Consider the following 5,111-nt stretch of genomic DNA (forward strand, 5'->3'; position numbering starts at 1 on the left):
TTTACAGTCTTAGAACTAAGTAAAACCCATATGTTTGATTTCCATTATAATTATATGCTACCTAAATATAGTGAAAATATACGACTATTATACACAGATACAGACTCATTCATCTATGACATTAATACAAATGATTTCTATGAGGATATCAAACCGGAAGTAGAAGATAAATTCGATACATCAGATTTCCAAATAGATAATATTTACGCGTTACCTAGAGTTAATAAGAATGTATTGGGAAAAATGAAAGATGAGGTTAGTGGGGGAATAATTTCAAGGTTTATAGGAATCAGATCAAAGTGTTATTATGTGGAGAAAGCAGCAGCAGAGGATGTTTTAATGGGGAAAATGGGGGGTAAAGAGAAAGAAGAGGATAATGTTATTAAAAAAATCAAGGGTATAAAGAAATGTGTCATAGCTAAAACTGTTTCCGGTGAGGATTATTACAATTGTATAATGAACGCTCCACCTCAGTATAGGACCATGAATATTATCCGTAGTAAAGGTCACCAGTTATATTCGCAAACTGTCAACAAAATCGCTCTAAAGAATTATGATGATAAGCGATTCCCAATCCCATCCAAACCACATCAAACATTAGCCTTAGGACACAATGAAATAGATAGGTACCTATTATAAATTATTTATAGATTTATGCTAGATATAATAATCTTTCTTAATTTTACATATGTACTGTAGTTAAAGTCTATTGACGAAATAAAAATATTTAGTGAGTAAATACATTATTTTATTATGCCTCTCCTCACCCATTGGGACGTGTGTAACCTTGCGATGCACACGTGTCCACTAATGAGACAAGTACAGCAAATTCGCATAAGGCCACTAGGCCTGAGACAGACTGAGAAAGACTGAGACTACTCAGTATATATAAAAAAAGAAAAAAACTTATTGAGTCTTTTTGCGGTCGGTAAACTACAAACTCTATACATTTCATAAGCACAAGCGACAAAACCAACCGCAAATAAAAATGCATCCGTGGTAACAATAGAATTCAAAGGCGTCCATGGGCTACGGTGACTGCTTGCTGTCAGGCGAGGTCGTCTGCTTGATTGCCACCGACGTGGTATTAAAAAAACGCCGATATATGCCTCATATTTTAAAACAAAGTTATTGAATCTTTGGGCAGTCGGCAGCGCGCTTGTATCCACCCTGGAGTTGCAGGCGTCCAAAGGCTACGGTAACAACTTACCATCAGACGGACTGTATGCTTATTTTAACAACTTACCAATGTGGTATCATAAAAGAAAAACTTACTAAACCTTTCTGCGGTTGGTAAACTACAAACTCCATACATTTGATAAGCACAAGCGACAAAACCAATCGCAAATAAAAATGCATCCGTGGTAACAATAGAATTCGCAGGCGTCCATGGGCTACGGTGACTGCTTACTGTCAGGCGGGGTCGTCTGCTTGTTTGCCACCGACGTGGTATTAAAAAAAACGCCGATATATGCCTCATATTATAAAACAAACATGATGGACCTTTTTGCAATTTCATTGCGGATGTTTTTGGAACTAACTAGCGATGTCCACTGACGAGGCGACTGCACCAGAGACATCTATACATTTCAGGGAATCAACAACTCACATACAAAGTGTCGCCAACTAGCGGGGATTTTTGGAACTAACGTTGCGCATACATACTGTCGCCCTCTAGCGGGGATTTTTAGAACTAACACTACCCTGTAAGTTTTTTTTTTGCGATAAATAAATTAAAAAAATTAAAATACATACTGTCGCCCACTGGCGGGGATTTTTGGAACTAACACTGCGCATACATACTGTCGCCCTCTGGCGGGGGATTTTTAGAACTAACGTTGCGCATACATACATACTGTCGCCCTCCGGCGGGGCTGGCGGATATTTTTGGAACTAACGTTACGCATACACAGTGGCGCCTCTAGCGGGGAGTAGAGTGAACTAACCAGTGGCGCCGTCTAGCGGAGACCTTTGGAACTAACGTTGCGCATACACAGTGGCGCCATCTAGCGGGGAGTAGGGTGAACTAAATTGTCCCTGCCTTGCGCATACACAGTGGCGCCCTCTGGCGGAAAAGTTCTGGCCCCGGAGCGGCATAAACACACTACTGGCCTTCAATATTGAGCCAAATAGATTTAGTAGTATTATAGCTAATTCTCAATCAGCTGACAAAGTCAAGGACCCCATGCCACATTTAAACTAGATTGTAAGACAGCGGAAAACGCCTGAGTACGAATATTATTCACCAGAATATTCAGGGTTTTTCCAGCAAAGAATTAGAAATAGGTTTATTTTTATATAATAATAATATTGAAGTTATGTGTATTACTGAACATTGGCTGAAACATGGACAGTTTTTATTTGATTTTGTCAATTTTAAATTAGTCGCTTTTTTTGCTAGAAAGTCTGCTGTTCATGGTGGTTCCCTGATAATTGTTAAAAATGGCATGAAATCTAAAGAGCGTAAAGATATTATAAATTATTCCATGGAAAGAATTATAGAAATTTCCTGTGTAGAATTAGAAAAATATATTATTGTATGTGTTTATAGACCACCATCAGCTGACTTCAGCACATTTGAAACTACAATGGAAAGTGTGCTGAAGTTAGTATGTAAGGAACAAAAACATGTTATAGTCTGTGGAGATTTTAATGTTAACTTGCTCGAGTCCTCTAGTAATACTGTTAAAATGCTGTGTTTGTTTAAATCATTCAATTTATTTAACTTGTTTCTTGAACCTACCCGGGTAGGTGTAACTAGTGCGACATGTCTGGATAATATATTTTGTAATTGTGAATGTATACATAAGCAAATATTTAACTGTTTTCATTCTGATCATAGCGGTCAAAGGGCTGTTTTAAATTCAAAAAAATCTCTGTATGTTACCATTTTCACATTACAATTGTAATAGTCTGTATGAAGATGTTTTTAGTGTAATTCTTTATCATTTTAATCAAAATTTCAATATGAAAACTATTAGTAGGTCAAAAACTAGAACAAAGTTTAGTGAATGGGCTACTGCAGACATTTATAACAGTAGAAAAAGGCTTTATGAACTTTATGGTGAGAGAGAGCTGAACGAAAATACAGATTTCCTGGACTATGTAAGGAACTACTTAAAAATCTTGAAGAGAGTGTGTTTAACACCCAAGGCAAAATATACAAGTTCTAAACTGAAAGTGTGAGACAACAAAGTGAAGACAACATGGAATATTATAAATAGGGAAGCTGGTAAATGTAAATCATGCATTGTCAAGTCAACATTGTCTCGGATAAACAACTGATCATGTCAAACAACGATGTTGCCTCGGCATTCGAAGATTATTTTTCTAAAATAGCTATTAATACCACGAAATGTCTACATTCATCTTCGTCTCGAGCTCATTCCTTACTTTGTGCTAATGTTAAGAAATGTAATATTAACTTTGAGTTTAGTCAAGTAGATTTAGCAAATATTGTTAAAACATTCAAATCACTATATTTAAAGAAAAGACGGAAGACTTATGGGGAACATCAGTTAGAGTCATTAGTCATGTCATAGACGTTAAGCGCCTTCCTTAGCCGTAATTTATAATATTTCAATCTTACAAGGTGTCTTTCCAGATCTTATGAAATATAGCAAAGTCATACCTATTTTTAAATCGGGTGATTCGAGTGATATGGCTAATTTCCGTACAATATCAATACTTCCTGTACTAAGTAAAGTTTTTGAAAAGTTAATGTTAAATGATCTACTAGGTCACTTCAACAGACATACTTTACTTACAAGCAAGCAGTTTGGTTTCACAAAGGGCCGTTCCACGACCGATGCTGCTTCGGTACTCATTAAACATATTTATAATATTTGGGAAAATTCTTGTGATGCATTTGGCATATTTTGTGATCTTTATAAAGCATTCGATTGTGTGGATCATGGAACGCTCATTTTGAAATTAGAACACTATGGTCTGTCAGAAAATGCCCTAAACTTTATGTCTTCTTACCTTAGCAATAGAACACAAACAGTTGTTGTAAACAAAACCCGGTCTAGCGGAACTGTAGTCCAATTAGGAGTGCCCCAAGTTCTATTTTGGGTCCATTCCTGTTTTTGGTTTATATAAATGATTTGCCTTGTGTAGTAGAAAATCTTTGTGAAATTGTTCTTTTTGATGAAGACACATCATTACTTTTTAAGGCGGAAATCTACCGATTACAGTGTAATTAACAGCACACTCGTTGATGTACTTAACTGGTATACTATGAACAATTTGCTTCTTAATGCTAAGAAAACTAAATGCATTTTCTTTGCCGAATGTTAAACCAGTCGATACTAAGATACTTTTGAATAATGAATGCTTAGAGACGATAGATAAAGCACTGTGCACTGTTTCTTGGTTTAACATTGGACAAAAATCTACAATGGAGTCCTCATATAGGAACACTAGCAAACAAATTAAGCTAGGCCGCTTACGCCGTGAGGAGAATTAGACAATTGACTAATGTTGAAACAGCTCGCCTTGTTTATTATAGTTATTTTCATAGTGTAATGTCATATGGTATTCTGGTATGGGGCAAAACAGCTGGCATACAGACTATATTGTCTTACAAAAGAGAGCCATTCGTTCTATATATAACTTAAGAGCGCGTGAATCATTAAGAGAACTTTTCGAAGAAATTAATATTTTAACTGTAGCTTCCCAATACATATATGATAGTATTATTTATGTTGTTAAGAATCTAGACTCCTTCACTAAGAATTCTGATGTCCATAACTATAACACTAGAAATAAAAATAAGCTTGCTATCAGAAAGTTTGTTCTCAGGACGTGTTCGTAAAGTTGTGACTGGCCATATGCCTATTACGTAATATTAAGCTCATTTATCAATATAAAACTTACATTTTAGCGGTGAAGGAAAATTTCCGGGAGCTTCCTTGCCGGTCGTGCGTTTACGTTCCTGATTTTCATTGAAATCTCTAAAAATGGGAACTCGAAGCACTTGATTTCATAGTCTAATCTTTATCACATGTATCCACAATTAAAATAATTGCTAATTAACTTAGTAAAAACAAAAGAATAACAAGAATTTGCTTAGGAAAACAAATATTGTAAGGTTATTTACGTTGACTTTG

The 5,111-nt window shown here is 35.8% G+C and overlaps 1 long non-coding RNA gene across 1 annotated transcript; it reads left to right on the plus strand.

Moving 5' to 3' along the window:
* Positions 1-3,575: 3,575 nt before the first annotated feature.
* LOC134805661 (uncharacterized) lies at positions 3,576-4,010 on the plus strand. The gene is made up of 2 exons (XR_010146352.1): positions 3,576-3,705; positions 3,740-4,010. It is a non-coding gene; the product is annotated as an uncharacterized LOC134805661 (long non-coding RNA).
* The last annotated feature ends 1,101 nt before the right edge of the window (positions 4,011-5,111 follow it).

Source organism: Cydia splendana, unplaced genomic scaffold, assembly GCF_910591565.1.
Source record: "Cydia splendana unplaced genomic scaffold, ilCydSple1.2 scaffold_47_ctg1, whole genome shotgun sequence".
Classification (NCBI taxonomy): Eukaryota; Metazoa; Arthropoda; class Insecta; order Lepidoptera; family Tortricidae; genus Cydia; species Cydia splendana.